Raw genomic sequence first — 22,281 nt, forward strand, 5'->3', positions numbered from 1 at the left:
CCAGAGAGGGGGTGATTCCCCGAGCCCCGCGCCGGGCCGGAGAATCGCCGCAACCGCGCCCCGACGCCGGCACGCGATTCTCCGAGGTGCGGAGAATCGTGCCATTTGCGCCGGCGCAGTTGGCGCGCGACGGCCGCGGGCTGCTGGAGTCGATTCTCCGGCCCGGATGGGCCGAGCGGCCGCGCGGATACGACAGAGTCCCACCGGCGCCGTTCACCCCTGGTCGCTGCCGGCGGGAACTCTGCGCGAACGGGGAGCAGCCTGTGGGGGGGTGGGGGGGTGGGGGAGGGGGGCTCCGTCCCCGGGAGGGGCCTCCGGTGGGGTCTGGCCCACGATCGGGGCCACCGATCGGCGGGCCGGCCTCTCTCCCCCCCCCCGGGCCTACTTTCTGGCGCGGCCGACCGCTGAACACCGGCGCCATGTTGAGTCGGGGCCGGCGCGCGGAAGAAGTCCCCCACGCATGCGCAGGTTGGCGTGGTGCCCATTTGGTGGCGGGAAGGGAGGCTGGAACGGCGTGAACCGCTCCAGCGCCGTGCTGGCCCCCTGCGGGGGACAGAATCGGTCGTCCCTGTGCCCATTTTGCGCCGTCGTGAAACGCGACGGCGTTCACGACAGCGCGAACACTTGGGCTCCATTTGGGAAAATCGCCCCCACAGCGTCAGGACCTCAGCTTCCCTGAGGAGGCAGTCTCAAAGGGGGAGGTTGGAGAGGCGTGAAAACAAAATGCAATCTGACCGCTTCATACTGCAAACAGCAGACAACATGAGTGTGCAGGGCCAGGCATTCAGCATTGCCAGGGGAGCACCTGCCAACTGCTTTGACGACAATTCTCAGGTTGCCCTTAGCCATTCCTCCCAGCTGTCTCGCTCCGCCCTCTGGTGAGGTTTTTAATCTCCAACATTCCAGCCACAAAGAAGGCTCCCAGCGTGCTCCCTCCAATCAACCCACCCACCATCCCAAATTGCATGGTGAACATCGAGGGGGCCTTATAACTGGGGGCATTCTAGAAAGCTGACCTAGAATATAAGCTGCTCTGACAGCTGTAACTGACCGGGAAATGGCTCCGACCAGGGGTTGAAATACATTTTTACTCAAGGGCGTTTGTGGTTTTTAGGAGCTCCCTTTTCATTCTCACTAAGATCTTTATTAGGTTACACAGTTATGTCCCACTACCTTGTGTGCTGGTGATGAATCTGCTGGTCAATTCACCTGCTGCCCATTCTGAATCTTGGCTTCAATGGCTGAAATCTTTCAATGTTCACAAAACTCAGCACATTGATTCTGAGCCAGTTCCTCCCAGACTGACAGGATGAGTTCCAGTTACATAGATTATCATAGAATTTACAGTGCAGAAGGAGGCCATTCGGCCCATCGAGTCTGCACCGGCTCTTGGAAAGAGCACCCTACCCAAGGTCAACACCTCCACCCTATCCCCATAACCCAGCAACCCCACCCAACACTAAGGGCAATTTTGGACACTAAGGGCAATTTATCATGGCCAATCCACCTAACCTGCACATCTTTGGACTGTGGGAGGAAACCGGAGCACCCGGAGGAAACCCACGCAGACACGGGGAGGATGTGCAGACTCCGCACAGACAGTGACCCAAGCCAGAATCGAACCTGTGACCCTGGAGCTGTGAAGCAATTGTGCTATCCACAATGCTACCGTCTCTACTTCCTACGGAAGCTAAAGAAATTCGGCATGTCTGCATCGACTCTCACAAACTTCTACAGATGTGCGATAGAGAGCATCCTATCCGGCTGAATCACAGCCTGGTATGGCAATTGCTCGGTCCAAGATCGCAAGAAACTGCAGAGTGTGGTGAACTCAGCCCAACGCATCACACAAGCTTTCCACCCCCACATTGATTCTGTATACACCTCCCGCTGCCTCAGGAAGGCAGACAGCATTGTCAGAGACCCCTCCCACCCAGGCATTGCCTTCTTCCAGACCCTTCCATCAGGCAGAAGATACAGAAGTCTGAAGACCCGCACATCCAGACATCGGAACAGCTTCTTCCCCACAGCTACCAGACTCCTCAACGACTCTCCCTTGAACTGATCTATTTCCTGTAAGAACACTATTCACGACGCCCTATGCTGCTCTTGCTCATGTATTTGCTTCGTTTGGCCCTTGTTCCGCATTGTAATCAATCACTGTTTGTCGATATACTGTGTCCTTCTTCACATTCACTGTAACTATCTACTATTCTTTTTTGTCTACTGTGTACGCACTGTGTATGTTTCCTTGGCTGCAGAAAAATACTTTTCACTGTACTTCGGTTCATGTGACAATCAATCAATCAATCGATCAATGAGGAGTCACTGCTGTTGTGCAGGTTGGCTGGTATTAAATCTGAAATCAAATCAGACACGTCAGTAACGGAAGAGGGATTCTGTCAGAACTGTGACATAGATGATCTGTGTTCCATAGCAGGACTGCCTGATCATTATTGGAGTTTTGGATTGATTAGAGAGAATTGGATTAATTTATGAAAATTATGCCATAGAAAGTGATTAATTTGAGTCCAATTACAATAAGACTTTCAGAAGCACAGTGTAGTAGTCTTCACTAATGTTATATAATTCACTAATACACTCAACAAGATTTCAAATACAGCATTTTCCTGATTATCAGACTGAACCATTTATTACACACTGCTCTTCATTTTAAACATTATTTTATGGAAATTAGTTTATTAGTTGCTAGGTAACTGCACTAACACTTCAGGCAGAATTGATGATCAGCGTGTTTTTCACAAAACCTAAAGGGAAAAATCTAATTAGGTGTTCAAAAACAGCGATTTGAAAATCTGGATTATACGCAGAAATTTATTGAGCAGAAATTATATTAAATTATTGAACAAAATCCATACATCTGCACCAGCTGTGTGTGATTTTCACCCTGTAGAATGTAGCCAATCTGTTCTATACATTAAATCCTGTGCGATGACTTTATATCTGCAACTGATATTCACCACCAAGCTGTCATTACTTCCAATGAAATTGGTTTGGAGTTTATCATGGCCCGGCTGTGTCAGTGAAAACTTTTATTAGACTCTTCAAGAATATTCTCTGCACCAACAATATTGTGCCTTTCACACAGTAAGTGTTTCTCAAACAGTACGTGACACCGAGTCACTTAGGGAGCGATTAGAACGTGTGAGCAAAAGATTGGTGGAATAAGTAGATTTAAAGGAGTGCCTTCAAAGAGGAACGAAAGGCAGACAGATTCAGGGAGGGAATTCCAGAGCTTAGAGCCTCAGCAACCAACAGTCTGGCCGCCAGCAGAACAACGATTAACATCGGGGGGAGTTCAGGAGACCAGATTGGAGCAGTGCACATTTGTTGACGTTTTGTACGGCTGGAGAAGGTTACAGAGTTGGGCGGGGGGGAGGGTCAAGGCCATGTAGGGATCTGAAAAGAAGGATGAGAGTTATTAATTTCAGGTGTTACCAGGAAATCAGTAAGAAGTCTTACAACACCAGGTTAAAGTCCAACAGGTTTGTTTTGAAGTCAATAGTGACATCGAAACAAACCTGTTGGACTTTAACCTGGTGTTGTAAGACTTCTTACTGTGCTCACCCCAGTCCAACGCCGGCATCTCCACATCAGGAAATCAGTGTGAGTGAACGAGGGTTGCATTTTGGTTGGGGGGGTTGGGGGGGGGGGGGGGTGTGTGTAAAACACCCCATCACCTAGCGACCCACCCCGAGCTCATCCCCAGAATACGGTAGGTGGGTGGGGCCAGAATTGGCAGCCCATTTGCCACATTGGGATAGGTAATCAAGGGTCAGTTAATGCCAATATAACACTGCGCACTGCATAAAAGTGTTGGCATGGCCAGTCGAACAGGAATGGCAGGCCCAACGTTCTGAATAAATTCTTCAAAGAACGGGAAGGAAGATGGTTTCTACCTTTGAGGGTTGTCCTTTGTAGATCCTGCTTTCCCTAAGATCGAGCCCCCCTTTTCTTCCTCTCCATCTGCAACCTTAAAACCATAACCCCCCAGCTCCCCACTCTCCCCCTTCCTAACCTGCCCAAACCTCCCCAACCAAAACCCCAGACTACCTGTTTTGGGGGGATCTATTCGGCCTTCTTCTTGTTCTCCGTTGTAGTCTTGACAGTGACCACTGATATGCCCTTGGCGCTGCCCCGACTGATGGAGCTGGTGAACAATCGAAAATAGCTCACAGCTCCCCAAGGCGAGACTTCCTCTCCAGTGAGGGGCAGAGGTCCCACTTGGACCTAGCCTGTCCGCAGCCTGTTATGACTGTGGGATGGGCTGGCTCAGCTCCTTACCAACCTTGCTCCTGGGGAGGTGGGGGGGGGGCCATGTGCCAAACCCCACCCCACATTCTATAATAATTGGCCCTTGGTTTGATTTTGGATGAGGTGAAGTTCAAGGTGCAAGGAGGGGAAGTGAAGAGGTGAGCATTGAACAAAAAGATGGATGAGAGCAGCAGCAGGGGAGAGGCAGAGGAGGGGTGGGGGAGGACGTGAAAATCCCCATTGGTGCCACTTCCATCATCAGCTCCCAATTTCCAGGAAGCTTAATCTGCCGCATATGGGGCGAAATTCTTCCCCAACGGCGCGATGTCCGCCGACTGGCACCAAAAACGGCGCCAATCAGACGGGCATCGTGCCGGCCCAAAGGTGCGGAATGCTCCGCCATCTTTGGGGGCCGAGCCCCAACATTGAGGGGCTAGACCGGCGGAAATGGCGTTTGTTGCCCCGCCAGCTGGCGGAAATGGCGTTTGGTGCCCTGCCAGCTGGCGTGGAAATGCGGCGCATGCGCGGGAGCGTCAGCGGCCGCCGACAGTTTCCCGCGCATGCGCAGTGGGGAGAGTCACTTCCTCCTCCGCCATGGAGACCGTGGCGGAGGCGGAAGGGAAAGAGTGCCCCCACGGCACAGGCCCGCCCGCGGATCGGTGGGCCCCGATTGCGGGCCAGGTCACCGTGGGGGCACCCCCCGGGGTCAGATCGCACCCCCCAGGACCCCGGAGCCCGCCCACGCCGCCTGGTCCCGCCGGTAAATACCAGCTTTGATTTACGCCGGCGGGACAGGCAATTTCTGGGCGGGACTTCGGCCCATCTGGGCCGGAGAATTGAGCGGGGGGTCCCGCCAACCGGCGCGACCCGATTCCCGCCCCTGCCCAATCTCCGGTACCGGAGACTTCGGCGGGGGCGGGGGTGGGATTCACGGCGGCCTACGGCCATTCTCCGACCCGGCGGGGGTTCGGAGAATGACGCCCCTTATCTTTCAATTGGCTACAAAAGCAAAATTGAGCAATTGTGGACTGTCTGACTTGAGTGGACAAAGGGCTAGGACGACATGGTGAACCGCTCCAGTGCCGTGCTGGCCCCCTGTAGGGGCAGAATCGGTACTCCCAGCGGCCCGTTCACGCCATCGCGAAACACAACGGCGTTTCCGACAGCGTGGACACTCTGCCGCCGAATAGGAGAATCCCGCCCCCAGTTCTTTAAGCAAACGTTTGATTATCTGTCCTAATATCTCTTCTTGTAGCTTAGTTTTGAACTTTGTTTGATAATCACGCCTGTGAAGCTTCTCGGGGTGGGTAGCTGCATTAAAGGTGTTGTACACAAGTTGTTTTTATTTATTCTGTCAAAATGATTGATAATTTTGAATTTCCCCTAAACCTGCTCCGAGGGCAACAATCGCGGCTTCTCCAGCCCTCCACATTAACTGAAGTCCCTCCTCCCTGGTCCCATTCTAGTCAGACCCTCTCCAAGGCTTCAGCATCATGTTGAAAGCGTGTTGCTCAGAATTGGACACAATACTCCAGCGGGGGCCTAACCATTGATTCATAAAGACCTGGCACAACTTTCTGACTTTTGATATAAATGCCGCGTGAGGGACATCTGACACCTTCAAAGGTGACGGGGTTTGAATAATACAACAGCAGCTCCAGGAAAGAAAGTAGCAAAGTCTTATCTAATTGCTGTTGAACCTTTTAAACGGCATGCATTGACCCTGATCACACTGAGCACTGCCCCTCGCCTTTGCATAAGCGGAAGTCAAATTGAACTCTTAGTTTCAGTGGCTCCTTGTAGGAAAATAAGAGGCAACGAATGCAAAATTTACCCAAATAATCCTGCCAGCAATATTTTGCCCAGGGAAACCTATCAGCATTTGCCACAAAGGGCTCACTGTTCATGAAAAACTACTTTGTATTTGAAGTGCAAACAGCTTGTGAAGAAAAAAACCGAGCAGCACAGGACAGAGCAAAAGCTGCCTTACCACAGGCGCTGCCTGTTATACGGTGTTAGATTGAGGCTGTTCCCATCAGAAACACAGCAAAGGGGTTCGCCCAACAAGCACCACCGTAACAGACTCACTGCTCACTTCTGGGCTCTTGCGGTGCACATTTCAGTCACTGTGTGACATGTGACTACACTTCAAAGGAAATTAATTGGCTGTGCATAGAACATAGAACATAGAACATAGAACATAACAGCGCAGTACAGGCCCTTCGGCCCTCAATGTTGCGCGGCCTGTGAAACCACTCTAAAGCCCATCTACACTATTCCCTTATCGTCCAGATGCAAGTCCTGAGAATGTGGAAAGTGCTCTATAAATAAAAGTCTTTTCAAAAAATTGCATTGATAAACTAGTTGCGAGCTGTGACCCATCTCTGTACATAGACAAGCAAGCCCTTGGCGCAGTGGGTTAGCACTGCTGCATCACAGCGTCGAAGACCCGGGTTCGATCCTGGCTCTGGGTCACTGGAGTTTGCACATTCTCCCCGTGTTTGTGTGGGTCTTGCCCTCACCACACAAAGATGTGCAGGGTAGCTGGATTGGCCAATCTAAATTGCCCCTTAATTGGAAAAAATGAATTAGATATTCTGAATTTATTTAAAAAAAGAGAAGCAAGCTCTTTGAGCGGTTCCATCATTCAGTTAGATCACAGCTGCTCTGCAATTCTACTTCATTTACTCTGCTTTGGTTTAATATTCTTGCCTAATAAAAATCTAGCAATTTTCAACTAATAATATGTTTATTAGTGTCAGAAGTAGGCTTATATTAACACTGCAATGAAGTTACTGTGAAAATCCCCTCGTCGCCACATTCCGGCACCTGTGTAGACTAGGTTGTGTAGACTAGGCCTCCATGCACGCACACACACATGCACGCACACACGCACACATGCACACACGCACACACGCGCACACACACACACGCACACACGCGCACGCACACACACACACACACACACACCACCGCCAAGGCCAACAATGCAGAAATCCAAACAAATATTTCTGTAACCCAGCCTTTATTATTTAAAGACTTGTGCCCTTGAGCAAACGTTCTCATTTCACAAACTTCCCACGAGCAAGTACGTTCTGAGCCCCTGGGCGAGGTCTACAGATATTATCCAGATTCACGACAGGCCCTGATCTTCTAGCAGCTTACTCACCTGGTTTTGTTCGGCAAATAGCAGAGCAAGAAGAATTGGTTATAAATTTTCCTCATGACTATGTTGTATGGGACGTATTTAAATATTCTCCAGGTCGGTTACCCACATTCCACATTCTGTAAACATCAGCTCATCTACGTTTCTGCTGCCCATGTGCTAACTCACACCATGTCCCATTCACCCATCACGCCCTCTGCTCGCTGACCTCCTGGTCCAACAATGCTTCAACTTTCAAATGTCATCTTTGTATTTAAAGCCCAACGCAGCCTCACCCCTTCCCTAACGCTGTCACCCCCTCCAGCCTCTATAACTCTCTGAGATCTCGGCACTCCTTCAATTCTGGCCTCTTCTGCATTCCGGTGTTAATTGTTGGGATGTTTAGTGGACATGAAAATCAGAAATGCAAATCCTTTTCTTTCTTTATTCTATTGTTTGCCTCAGATGTCTCGTTCTCTACTTTTTAAAAATCGTTTATTGTCACAAGTAGGCTTCAATGAAGTTACTGTGAAAAACCCCTCGTCGCCACATTCCGGCGCCTGTTCGGGGAGGCTGGTACGGGAATTGAACCGTGCTGCTGGCATTGTTCTGCATTACAAGATAGCTGTTTAGCCCACTGTGCTAAACCAACCCCTTAACTTACACAGACTGGATCAGTATAAAGATCCATCTTCAGAAACATGAGACAAAGAGGAATCAAAGAACAGAACCTTTGAAGGAATCTCCATCTTAAACACAGCCACTAGAGATAGAAATCACCCAGGATCAGCCCAACATCTAAAGGTTGCAATCCGGCAGATCCAATAGATAAGGGGAAAGCAAGGTAAAGTTACCACAGTCCCGCAGGACCCTAGGCCGTTTCCCCTTTGAGAGGGGGGGCTGACTGGTGGTGACTTAACCCAAGCGTCACCACACCTCAGACGAGGGGCAAGGTTGAGAAGGCGGGACCTTCATGAATAACCTGTGGATAAACCAAGGTCAGAGTAGGACTTTGTAAATACCCTCAAGAGGCCCACGGGGTGACCCTAGTCAATCTCTCCACGGGATCCATGGAATACGAGCTTCCCCATAAGTGGGTGGGGGCCTGCCCAGCGGGGGTTTGTTACCAGACTAAACGCCAGCCGGACAGGGACCAACATTCTGGTGGTCCACACAGGGACGGACTGTGTGTACGCCGCCATTGTGGCCGTTTTCTATGTCTACAATAAACTCTTGTTTATTCACCGACAAGGGCCTCCTTGGTCTTCGTACTGGCAATGAGGTAAAATCAACGATTGCGATTCTGGACGTTCCAGCCACACTGGAATATTGTCGCTCAGGAAAGAGATTGGGTAAGTCTTGAAAATGTCGCTCTTTGGGAAATTAGAGGCCTTTGATGTAGGCCTGGAGAACTGGGCTCGATGGGTCGAGCGAACGCGGTATTTCTTCCAGGTGAAATGTATCGGTGGAGAGGACCAACAGAAGGTAATCCTCCTGACCGCCTGTGGGGCTCCAACCTTTGGCATAATCAAGAGGCTAATGTACCCGGCAGCCCCGGACTCCATGTCCTTTGATGAACTTGTGGAGTTAGTGGCGAATTATTACCACCCAAAACCATCTGTGATAATGCAGTGGTATCGGTTCAACGTGGCTGTGCGGAATCGAGGGCAATCGGTAGCCGATTTTCTGACATGATTCCGACACTGGCAGAACATTGAGAGTTTGGTCCATCCATCTCCGAGATGCGAAGGGACCGTTTGGCGTTTGGGATTAACAACATGGCAACTCAGAGGAAATTGTTGGCAGAACCAAAATTGGACCTGAAAAGAGTTTTGGGGCTAGCCCTGTCACATGAGAACGCTAAGAAGTGTGTCCAGGAGCTTTGAGTTCCGTTGACTACAGCGTTCATAGCGTTGGATGGTCAATCGCCACTTCAGACCAACGTGACACCTCCCCGAGGACGATGGGCAGTATCAGCGATATCGGGGCCACCGAGAAGGAACACAAACAATTTGGGAGAGATCCTCAGGCGGTTCTCCCGAGCGGGTGTCTGCCTGAAGAGAGGCAAGTGTGTGTTGCAGGCGATGGTGGTCACGTACCTGGGATAGCGCGTGGACAGGGATGACTACACCCAGCAGAAGGAAAGGTCCTGGCCATAAAGGAACACCCAATAGCACGTGCATCTAGGACCCTGGCCGATGCGGAACATCACTACCCCCAGGTAGAGAAGGAAGGATTAGTCGTGATATCCGCAGTGAGAAACTTACATTAATGTGTTTACAGGCGCCACATCTTTATTGTCACTGACCATAAACCCATGCTGGGCCTCTTCAAGGAGCACAAGTGGATTCCTCCCATAGCCTCAGCTCAAATCCAGCGCTGGGCGTTATTAGCGGCTTACGAGCAGCTTACAAGTACATGTTTGAGTGTCTTCTGGGTGTATGTATAGCAAACGCTGACACCCTCAGTCGATTCCCGCTGCCTCTGAACCCCTCCTCCACCATTAACGGACGAAGTTGTGACAATACTGAACTTCATGGACACTCTGCCCGTGACCACCTCGCAGATCTGTGTGTGGCCCCAGAGGGATCCCACGTTAGCAAAACTACACCACAGCATTCTGCATGGCAGGTTACAGGAAGGCTGGCCAGAAGCGCTACAGCCCTTCATCATGAAGGAGCAAGAGCTCAGTGTGGAGGATGGTATCCTCCTATGGGGAACTCGCGTGATCGTCCCATGGCCGGATTGGGAGATGGTCCTATAGGGCCTGCACAGTGGATACCCTGTGACCTTGAAGATGAAGATTCTGTCAAGGTGCTCTAATTCCGGCCTGGAATTGACGGCAAAATTGAGAGCATGGTAAAACGATGCCTGGCATGCCAGAAACACCAGATGCTCCCTCCATTTGCCTCGCTCATCCCTGATTTGGAGGTCAGCTCGGTTGCGTATTGGAGGGACCCCCAAGGGTGAATGCAGTGGGTGAGATTGGGGATGGGAACAGGATGAAACTATCACCATCAAGAACCACAGGAAATGGCTGCAGCAAAGTGAGATTCTAGTACATGATACCCTTGGCATTTTGGCTGATTTACACTCAGAAACCTCGGAACTGCAACTCAGTCAGTGAACAGTAAGAGCTGGGTGAACAATGTGGTGTCAGCTGCTGGTGAGGTGAGTCTCTAAGAGAACAATTTATTTGACATTCTGGATTAACTACAGATTCCTTTGCCCTAAGGACCTCATCCAAGTGTTGGATGATTGATGAGGAAAATCCGTGAGATAGCCAAAAAAAAACAAATCAGCAAAATACTCTTGCCTGAATGTGTTACAAACTGATCAGGTCGGTTGGGTGTCCCACTCACAGCATTTCACAAAGAATCATTCTTTGTTTTTTGGCCAGCCATAGCACTGAGCTAATATTACAGAAAGGTTTCACTGAGGGTGAGAGTTTGTAGCTCTCTCCTGTTCGCCAACTCCAAAATTAGGATATCAATCCCCACGGTCATGTGTGGGCTGCTGAGAGTTTGTAAGCCAGAGAGGGTTAGAGTATTCTCTCTCAGGCCAAGCTCAAGAGCGTACTACCAAGTTACCACCAACACGTCACCTGTTCCACCAGAGGCCCAAACATCCTGCACCACTGCTACACAAATATCAAACATGCCTACCGCTCTATCACCCGCCCACACTTTGGCAAATCTAACCACAAGGCTATGCTGCTCCCGGCTTATGAGCAAAATCTGAAGCGGGAGAATCCGTCAAAGAAAGTTGTGCATTGTTGGTCTGAGAAATCGGATGATCTCCTACGGGACTGCTTAGAGTCAGTGGACTCTGCGACCAGCCTGAATGGGTACGCCACTACAGTAACTGACTTCATTAGTAAGTGTGTAGAAGACTGTGTGCCAAAGAAGCAAATCCGCGTGTTTCCCAACCGGAGACCCTGGATGAACAGGGATATCCACTGCTTGCTGAAGTCTAGATTCAGGCATTCGAGTTCACGCGACCCTGACCTATACAAGATCTAAGGAGATCCATCAAAGATGCCAAAAGACAACCGGACTAAGCTCGAGTGCCAGGCCAGCCACACGGACCCCCGCCGATTATGGCAAGGTCTGCAAGACATAACGGGCTACAAGATGATGGCATGTAAAATCGCCGGCTCCAACGCATCCCTCCCTGATGAGCTTAACGCATTCTATGCACGCTTTGAGCAAGAGGTCAGCGAGAGCAAGCCCTCCACCCTGGAAGCCTCGGATGAACTTGTATCTGAGGTCACCACTGCAGATGTCAGAGCAGCCTTCTCGAAGGTTAACCCATGGTAAGCCACTGGCCCGGATGGGGTACCCGGACGAGCACTCGGGTCTTGCGCGGATCAGCTGCCGGGGGTATTCGCAGACATCTTCAACCTCTCTTTACAACAATCTGAGTTCCCTATCTGCTTCAAGAAGATGACCATCATCCCTGTAGCGAAGAAAAGCCAAGCAGCGTGCCTTAATGACTATCGTCCAGTGGCTCTGACATCCATCATCATGAAGTGCTTCGAAAGGTTCGTCATGGCCCAAATCAACTCCAGCCTCCCGGATTGCCTTGATCCACTACAGTTCGCCTACCGCTGCAACAGGTCCACAGCAGACGCCATCTCCATGGTCCTGCACTCTACCCTGGCACACCTAGATAACAAAGACACCTATGTCAGACTCCTATTTGTCGACTACAGCTCAGCCTTCAACACCATCATTCCTACGAAACGCATCACGGCTCCTCCCTCTGTGACTGGATCCTGAACTTTCTAACCCACAGGCCACAATCAGTAAAGATAGGCAACAACACCTCCTCCACGATCATCCTCAACACCAGTGCCCCACAAGGCTGTGTCCTTAGCTCCCTACTATACTCCTTGTACACCTATGACTGTGTGGCCAAATTCCCCATCAACTCGATTTTCAAATTTGCTGATGACGCCACCGTAGTGGGTCGGATTTCAAACAATGACGAGACAGAGTACAGGAATGAGATAGAGAATCTGGTGAACTGGTGCGACAACAATAATCTCTCCCTCAATGTCAACAAAACGAAGGAGATTGTCATCGACTTCAGGAAGCGTAGTGGAGAACATGCCCCTGTCGACATCAATGGGAACGAAGTAGAAAGGGTCGAGAGCTTCAAGTTTTTAGGTGTCCAGATCACCAACAGCCTGTCCTGAAAGCCCACCAGCAAGTCTACTTTTGGCATGTCAGCTACGACCCTCACCAACTTCTACAGATGCACCATAGAAAGCATTCTTCCTGGTTGTATCACAGCTTGGTATGGAGCCTGCTCTGCCCAAGACCGCAGGAAACTACAAAAGGTCGTGAATGTAGCCCAGTCCATCACGCAAACCAGCCTCCCATCCATCGACTCTATCTATAATTCCCGCTGCCTCGGAAAGGCAGCCAGCATAATTAAGGACCCCACGCACCCCGGACATTCTCTCTTCCACCTTCTTCCATCAGGAAAAAGATACCAAAGTTTGAGGTCACGTACCAACCGACTCAAGAACAGCTTCTTCCCTACTGCCACCAGACTTTTGAATGGACCTACCCCGTATTAAGTTGATCTTTTCTCTACACCTTGCTATAACTGTAACATATTCTGCAGTCTCTCCTTCCTTCCCTATGTACGGCATTGTTTGTACAGCAGGCAAGAAACAACACTTTTCACTGTGTACTAATACATGTGACAATAATAAATCAAATCAAATCAAAATCAAATATTGTACCAAGGAATGCTGGCTGCCTTTCCGAGGCAGGATTGGGACCAAGGAATGGGCAGGATTCAGACTTGCATAGTTAAGTGAGTTTAACAGCTCAGTTAACAGCTCAGTTAACAGCTCAGTTAAGTCTGCCGATGCCGGGTCTAACCGGTCTGCTGGACCTACCGCCTGGTGAGACCCAGGCGGGCTCCGTTTAGCTCTGGTCCTCACAAACGGGTTCCAGGTGAAATGGCACTGGGAGGGGTCTCCCAGGCGATTGGAGGCTCCGGGGTGGTTGGCCTTGGGGCAGAGTGGCACCCTGGCACTGCTGATGCCAGCTGGGCACTGTGGTACTGCCAACCTGGCACCCTGGTAGTGAAAACTGGATACCATCCTGGTACTGCTAGCGTTCCCAGCTGGCAGTGCCAGGGTACCAGACCGACAGTGTCACAGAGCCCAGGTGGCATTTTGCCCACATCGGGGATCGGGGCAGGGGATGTCCTGCCCTTGTGTGTGGGGTGCAGGGGGGCTCGAAGACTCCTCAACAGGTGCGTTGGGGTGTTGGGGGAGTCTGGGGGTCACATCGGGTGGGGGGGGGGAGGGGGCGGGCACTGAGCGCGGCCTCGGTGGGGCGTTCCCCACTGAGGCCCCAAAAACTAAGATAGCGGGGCTATTGTGTTCGGGCTGGGGGGAGGTTGGGGAATTTTTTTCAGGGCCTCATTCTCTTTTAAAAATGGCATCCGGTCTCTCGCTACAACGGGGAGTTCCGGCGAGCCGTGTTTCCCATGACAAAAAAACGGGGCTATGTGGCCTCTGTAAAGTAAAAATGGGAAAATATGTAATTTGAAACATGGAAGTCTGGCAAAACCTGACCTGAGGGTACATGAGAGAATGTAGGGAAAAATCCCACCAAGGGTTAACAGCAGCTGCAAAAGAAGGTTTTGAAATGCAGATAGCCTTTATCAAACAGGCGTTAAGAAAACAGCCTGTGACTGCTCAAGCTGTAAAACTGATGCATGTCTTTTAAGTCACAGCAGATTGAACTTTTAGTTACATGAAAAAAAACCAATATTTTGCACCTTCTTTGAAGTTAATTATTTTAGTAAGCAGCTAAAAAAGAATTGCCAGGATCTTCAATTGAATTGGGTGACAAATGTTTTGGTGTGAAATTCTGCTGACACCAGTTGAATACGGGAAGCTGGAGACGACGTGCCCACGAAAGCACAAGTTAACCCCAAATCGGAGTCAGAGTTCTGACAGGCTAAGGGCACTATTTGGGAATAAAGCAACTTTAGAAGTGACAGGAACCAGAACCCCGCGAGGATCAAAGCACTTTTGAACTTACAAAGGAAAAAAAAATGTAATCAGAGTTCGATGAACTAAAGTCGTGCTCAACGTGAATACACAGTCGTGTTAGAAGTAATTAAGATTAAAGGTACCTTGAACAATCAAGAGCAAAACAAAGTTACTTTCGATAATGTCATATAAACTTAATAACTGTGGTAAGGGAAATATAAACCCTAAATCAGTAACAGCCAGCAGAGTCAGCTCTCAGAGCTCGGTCATGGGAAGGATAGAACAGAGGAACCGAGCAGAACAGTGAATCCATCAGGAGAAAACCAAAAGATAAAGAAGAGAGATTGTCAAGGTAGACCTGAAGGTCTTTTCAACCAACCAGGAGAATCCAGAAGCAAGGGGCGGGATTCTCCCCTAACCGGCGGGGGGGGGCCGTACCGGCGCCGAGGAGCGGCGTGAACCACTCCGACGTCGGGCCATCCGGAAGGTGCGGAATCCTCTGCACCTTCAAGGGGCTAGGGTGGCTCTGGCGGGGTTGGCACCGAGCCAGCCAGCGCCGAAGGGCCACCGCCGGCCAGCGCGAGTTGGCGCATGTGCGGGAGCAGTTATCCCAGTGCCTGCGAAGGGGGGTTCTTCTCCGCGCCAGCTATGGCAGACCGTTACACCGGCTGGCGCGTAGGGAAAGAGTGCCCCCCATGCTACAGGGCCGCCCACGGATCGGTGGGCCCTGATCACGGGCCAGGCCACCGTGGGGGCCCCCCCCCCCGGGGCCAGATCCCCCCCATTCCCCCCCTTCCCCCGAGGACTCCGCAGGCCGCCTGCGGAGCCAGGTCCCGCCGGTAAGGACCTGGTTTGATTTACGGTGGTGGGATCCACCGAAAACGTGCGGCCACTCGGCCCATCGCGGGCCGGAGAATCGTCGGGGGGGCCGCTGCCAAAGGCCCCCGAACGACACGGCTCAATTCCTGCCCCCGCCAAAAAAATGGTGCTGGAGAATCCGGCAGCCGGCGTCAGGGCAGGATTCACGCCACCCCCCGGCGATTCTCCAACCCGGTGGGGGTCGGAGATTTCCGCCCAAGATTTTTTTACTTTTCTGTAAAGACAGTGATTGCATCTTTTAAAAGAAAAAATATAATAATAAAGTAACAAAGTTTTAACCTGAAACAGTGGTTATTACAAAGTCTATTTTACTTACTTAGCAATGCGGGACCCAGGATCGATGCTACTAGGTGGTAAGTAGATGAAATCTTCTATGAAGATATGGGTTATACCGGGGGATAACTTGAAAATATAGTTTGACCCAAATAGCACCCACCTAAGTCTGCATAGGAGTCAGGGAGTGAGAATCCCTGCTCACCATTTAGAATGTCTTATTGACCCTTTTTGGTATAGGGGGAATTCTAAGAATAGTGGTGAATTTTTTACTTCACCTTGGCTGCAGGTTCCCTGTTTTAGGCCCCTTATTCAAAGCGAGTCGTGTTGAATAGCCCTGTGTTTCTCCGTACTACGAATGCCCAAATACACAGCTAACTGCGCTGGCTCGGGCACTTTGTTCCCTTTTGGCAAGATTGCTCCCTCTGTTTTTTTCCCTTCCGATCGTGCCCATTTACGATCCCGCGGACAGGGTGGATGTGGAGAGGATGTTTCTGTTGTGGCAGAATCTAGAATGAGGGGGTCACTATTTAAAAATAAGGGGTTACCCATTTAAAACAGAGATGAGGAGAATGTTTTACTCCCAGATGTTGGTGAATCTCCGGAACTCTTCCTGAAACGGCCGTGGAAGCAGAGACTTTGAATATGAGCCCTCATGGCTCATTTAAATATCACTAGCTTTGCGCCGTGCCTGGCGAGCCATGTGACTCACGATCAGCCCCGCACCCACACGTACCCGATTTAAGGCTCTCCTGGGATTCACCCGTTGTGCCTGACTCTGCAGCGGGTTCAACACGGTGGCTGAATCGCGCCCTATATTTTGAATTTTGCAAGCACGGGCTATTTTAGTTTGGTCGGTACTTTGGCTGGTAGGAACAGCTGAAAGGCCTTGCTGTTTGATACCATCCATCAGTCATTGGGACATTTGGCCTACCTACCCGGCATCACACAGGCACTGAAATTCATAGACCACATTCTTCACTTGTGTGATGGGCAGAACACACTTTTGGCTTGACGGCAGCATCCTGTTAGTGGTAAATATCACTTGTGTGACAGCCAGCTTCACCTGTTGCTCAGATTTTTAAGCTATGTTGTCCTTCCTGCTAGCGCAGGATTTTTCAGGCTGAAAGTCTTAGGCCCGTTCATGAGTTTACATGATATTCAGTGATCAGCGATCTGATCAGGGTGGCCATTATCCTGCAGGATAATCTGTTCTCTAGCTTGAGTGATAAAAATATGTTTTGGGATCATAGGGAGAGTACCCTGTTCTGCTTTGGGAGATCATTTACATTCACCGAAGGAGCAGATGGAGCTTTGACTGAAAGACTCTCCTCTGAGAGGGCAGCATTCTCTCAGTCCTGTTTTGGCAATGTCGGTGTTTTTCGGCTTAGGGCTCTGGATTGTTGCAACAGCCTCATTCAAAATGGATTCTTGCCACTCTTCACATTTTTTTGTCCTGTTTATTTTCCGACTGGAATTTTGTTAGAGTGACTTTATTCTGCTGCAGACTTTGGGATCTTCCACTTTCCTCGCATCTGATGACACGCCACCTGCTCCATATACGAACCGAGATCAATTTCTCAAATTACACTTCACAGATAAAGAAACATGTGCATCTCGAAGAATAAATTCCCATTGTGCAAAGTTTTGTGCTAATTTGTAATAGGAGTTAATTTAGCTTTGTCCCTCTGCACATTCTTGGCCTGAAATCCATCAAATGCTAACCTGATTTCAAATCCTTCTTCGAGGACGCAAGTATTCAAACTATTTAGCTCTACAATCTCATCTTCCATCACTGACCAGACTTTTGTCCTCATTTTATTCCTGGATTAGGTCCCTAACTAATTAGATACCATAAGGATGCCCAGAGAGTCATTCGGCGATATCTGGGAGATGGAAGCAACTACATCTTCCCGTACATCATTTTAATTCTCTTATTTAGCGTTTTTCCAGCTTTTTCAGATCTTTAACAGAGCTTTCTTGTGTTGTTATGTGACGTGCCGAGTGGATTCATCTCTGCGAATCCTTTTTCTCCTGTAATTTTCCTCCTACAACCTCACTGAGCGCTAATCTGAGATATTCATGGACCATGACTTGGTTGAAGGAACCTAACGTATGGTTGCTAAATATGCTGGTGACACAACGATAGGGCGGCACGGTGGCACCGTGGTTAGCACTGCTGCCTCACAGTGCCAGGGTCCCAGGTTCAATTCCGACCTTGGGTCACTGTCTGCACGTTCTCCCCGTGTCTGCGTGGGTTTCCTCCGGGTGCTCCGGTTTCCTCCCACAGTCCAAATGCGTGCAGGTTAGGTGGATTGGCCATGCTAAATTGCCCCTTAGTGTTCAAAGTCAGGTGGGGTTGCGGGGGGAGTGGGCCTGGGTAGGGCCCTCTTTCAGAGGGTCGGTGCAGACTCGATGGGCCGAATGGCCTCCTTCTGCATTGTAGGGTTTCTAGGATAGGTAGAAAAGCAAGTTGTGAAGAGGACATAAAGTGCCTGTGTAGGAATACAGACAGGGTTAAGTGAGTGGATAAACAGGTGGAGTATAATGTAGAAAAATGTGAAATATAGAAACTAGGAGCAGGAGGAGGCCATTCGGCCCTTCGAGCCTGCTCCGCCATTCATTCTGATCATGGCTGATCATCCAATTGAACTTATCCACTTTGGCAGGAAGACTAGAAAAGCAGAAAATTACTTAAACTGGAGAGAGATTGCAGATCTGAGGTGCAGAGGGATCTGGGTGACCTGGGACATGAATCAGCAGATGTTAAAATTCAGGTACAACGAGTGATTATTAAGGGAAATGGAATGTTGTTGTTTATTGCAAGGAGAATGGAAGCTAAAAGTAGTGAAGATTTGGTGAGGGAGTACTGTGTACTGTTTCGGTCTCCTTATTGCTGCCTCATAGCTCCAGGCCCCTGGGTTTGATTCTCTCCTCGGGTGACTGTGTGGAGTCTGCACGTTCTCCCCGTGTCTGCGTGGGTTTGCTCCGGGTGCTCCAGTTTCCTCCCACTGTCCAAAGACGTGCAGGTTAGGTGGATTGACTATGATCAATTGCCCCTTAATGTCCAAAAGGTTAGGTGGGGTTAGTGGGTTACAGGGATAAGGTGGAGGTGTGGGTTTAAGTGGGGTGCTCTTTCTGGGGGCCGGTGCAGACCCGTTGGGCCGAATGACCTCCTTCTGCACTGCAGATTCTATGATTTAAGACAGGATATAATTTTTTAGAGGCGGTTCACCTCGACTGATAGCTGGGATCAGGGGATTATCTAATGAGGACAGGTTGGGTCTATATCCAGTATTGAAACACACAAGATGCTGAGGGGTTTGACAGTGAAGCTGACAGGATGTTTCCCCTTGTGGGAGAGACCAGAACCAGGGGGTAACGGTGTAAATTAAAGGGTCTTCCGATTAAGCTGGGTCTTTGGAACTCTTTGGAGGCAGAGTCATTGAATATGTTTAAGGTAGAAATAGAGACATTTTTACCTAACAAGGGAGTTGAAGGCTATCGGGATTAGTTGGCAAAGTGGAATTGAGGCCACAATCAGATCTTATTGAATGGCAGGATAGACTCGAGGGGCCCAATGGTTTCCTTCTTCTCCTGAATCATATGTTTATACGGCAAAGCTAGAATCAGATTTTCCTACAATGGCCCATTCAAACCAACTACACCCTCAAATTGCTTGAAGTTGCCCTCATCGCTAACGTTTCTCAGACACGTTAATATTTTAACACATTGCCCATCCTGTGACACATTTAACACATCCTCCCTTCCTTCTGTTACATGAAGCAGGGAGGTCACTGCATGGCAATGTGCTATTATTCAGAATTATGAAGGGTGTTAATAGAGTAAATGAGGGACAGTTTCCACTGGCGAGAGTGTCAATAACCAGGGGATACAGATGAGTGACTATTGATATGAGACGTAAATGATTTCTCTGCAGTGAGTTGCTATGATCCGGAGATATTGCCTGAAAAGGGGGTGGAAGCAGATTTTCTAGCAACTTCCAAAAGATGATTGGATATATACTTGAATCTGAAAGAGTATCGGGTAGTGAACAGAGGTCCAGGGGAGTGGGACTGACGATAGTTCTTTCAAAGAGCTCTTACTTGCACAATGGGCCAGATTGGCTCATTTCCATTTGATTAAGGGGCTGGAAGGCCGATTCTCCACCCCCTCATTATACACTTTCCCTCACAACGGAAAATCCACTGGGTGGGCATTGGGCAAGTTTGTCCAATCCTGGCCCTGACACTGTGGACCCCGAGGTGGTCAAGGGGGTTAATGCACAATTGAGGCTCCCCCCCCAAAGTCCATTGGAAGTCCCCCTGCTCCCAAAACGCAAATCCTGCCCCCCCCCCCCCGCTGACAAGTAGGATCATCTCCCTCCCACCACAGGAGTAACAGCCCCCCCCTCACAGCACAAACACATGAGGGTGACCTGACCCCATCCCTCATTGATCCCCACACCCCACCCCCATCAGAGACAACAATCAGTCACCTCTGTCTGAAAGCTGAAGGAGTCCAGGTAGTGGAGTGAACAATCTCTGTATTTTCACTCACCCTTCCCTAACATCTGCTGCCTCAGGCAAAAGTGATTAAAGCAGCAACTGTAACAAGTGTCAGAGGCTTCCTTGAAAGTCCAGTATACTAGAAAAGGGCTTCAAATCCCTTGACAGCCTTGAAATGCAAATCTTCCATTCAATTTCACACAGCAATACATTGTATTAGCTAATGATTGACAGTTTTATTATTCCCGAGACAGGTGCTTGGTAGACTGTTTATCTATATTTCCCTTCACGCATCTCAAGTACCCTGCTTTAATGCTGACCACTATGTTTATAAACACTCCGGCTATGATTGACAGCTTCTCACCACATTAAAAGCAGCAAAGTGCTTTCAGCCTGGAAAAAGAGAAAGTGAAAGCACTTAGCTGCTATAGATGTGGTGAGGAACTGTCAATCGTAGAAAAAGTGTTTTTAAACATTGTGGTTATCTTCAAAGCAGGATACTTGAGATGCAATCAAGCATGAAGGGAAATATATATAATATATCCTTCTAGGGTCTCTGTTGGGGGTCTCTGATGGGGGGGTTCTCTGGTCGAGCAGTCTCTGATGAAGGGATCTGAGGGGTGGTGGTGGGGTGGGTTGGGCCACTCTCATGCGTGCGTGCTATGGGGGTTGACCCATTATTCCTGTGGTGGGAAGATGCCCCTACTTATAAGCGAGGGGGGGGGCACAGGATCTACATTTGTGGGGGAGAGATGGCCCACTGCCATTTTGAACAGGCGGCCTGGCCTGATACCGGGATTTCAATGGAATCCGGCGAGTTCTCCCCCGTGCATAAATTAGCCTGGTAAAGTAGAGAGATTTGCATAATGGGTCCCACTCCTCAAACCAGCAGAGACCAGTAGCGATTCTCTGCTGGTTAGAGCACTTAGACTCCAGAACGGAGATTCCAGCACGTGGTATTTTGGATGCGACATTAAACACATCCTACTCCTCATGTAGACGGAAGATATTCCATGGCTCCAGTTTAAAGAAGAGCAGGAGAGTTCTCTCCAATACCCTGGTCAACATTCATCCCTCAACTAACATCACAAAGAAAATAGATTATCCGGTTATCGTCCCAATGCTGTGTGTAGGAGCTGCCTGCGAGCAAATTGGCTCCTGCATTACAAACTGGGGCTACACTTCAAAACAACTTTATTGGCTGTAAAGCACTGAAGCCCTGAGGCTTTGAAAGGCGTAATTGAAATAAATGAGATTAAAATTCCAATTTTGTCTTGGGTATTATCAATGTCATTTGCATGGACCGGTTGGGCTGATTGGCCTATTTTGTTGCTGTAAATTCAATGCAAGAAATATGCCATACAAATGTATTCGGTATCCAGATTGCTGTTTGAGGGAAGCTCATCATCTGTCGAAATAAAGATCTCGACAGATCTTTGTATAATCTGCAAACTTAGCAACAGTGCCTTCAGTACCTTCTTCCAGATCATTAATGTATATTGTGAAAAGTTGTGGTCCCAGCACAGACCCCTGAGGCACACCACTAGACACCGACTGCCATCCTGAAAAAGACCCCTTTATCCCCACTCTCTGCCTTCTGCCAGTCAGCCAATCCTCTATCCATGCTAGATGGGTTCTTAACTTATTTAACAGTCTCCTGTGCGGCACCTTGTCAAAGGCCTTCTGGAAATCTAAATAAATCAGGTCCACTGGTTCTCACTGATGTGGATCAGCGAGCACAGGTGGGCTAGGAGGATGGGAGCTGGTGCAAGCAGGTTTTAGTAGGTTGGAGCAGTGCAGGACGAGACAGAAAGCGAGGCTGGAGGTGGAATAAGGAGGATACTAAGATCCTCTTACTATGGGCTGGTTTAGCACAGTGGGCTAAGACATCTGGCTTGTAATGCAGAACAAGGCCAGCAGCGCGGATCCAATTCCCGTTCCAGCCTCCCCGAACAGGCGCCGGAATGTGGCGACTAGGGGCTTTTCACAGTAATTTCATCGAAGCCTACTTGTGACAATAAGTGATTATTATTATTAAGATCCTTCGACATAACCTTTCTGAAGTTACCTACAATGACAGTCACACAGCACATCATTTATAAAAGTACTCTCTGATTTGTCGGTCTGTTCTGTTGAAGGATCACAACCTAACTCATTGACCTTTCACAGATGCTGTG

At 49.4% G+C, this 22,281-nt stretch overlaps 1 protein-coding gene across 1 annotated transcript in view; it reads right to left on the reverse strand.

Annotated features, from left to right (window-relative positions):
- Positions 1-22,281, reverse strand: part of LOC140408255 (B-cell scaffold protein with ankyrin repeats-like) — a 513,048-nt gene that overhangs the window by 175,176 nt on the left and 315,591 nt on the right. The window lies entirely within an intron of this gene.

Source organism: Scyliorhinus torazame, chromosome 3 (assembly GCF_047496885.1).
Source record: "Scyliorhinus torazame isolate Kashiwa2021f chromosome 3, sScyTor2.1, whole genome shotgun sequence".
Classification (NCBI taxonomy): Eukaryota; Metazoa; Chordata; class Chondrichthyes; order Carcharhiniformes; family Scyliorhinidae; genus Scyliorhinus; species Scyliorhinus torazame.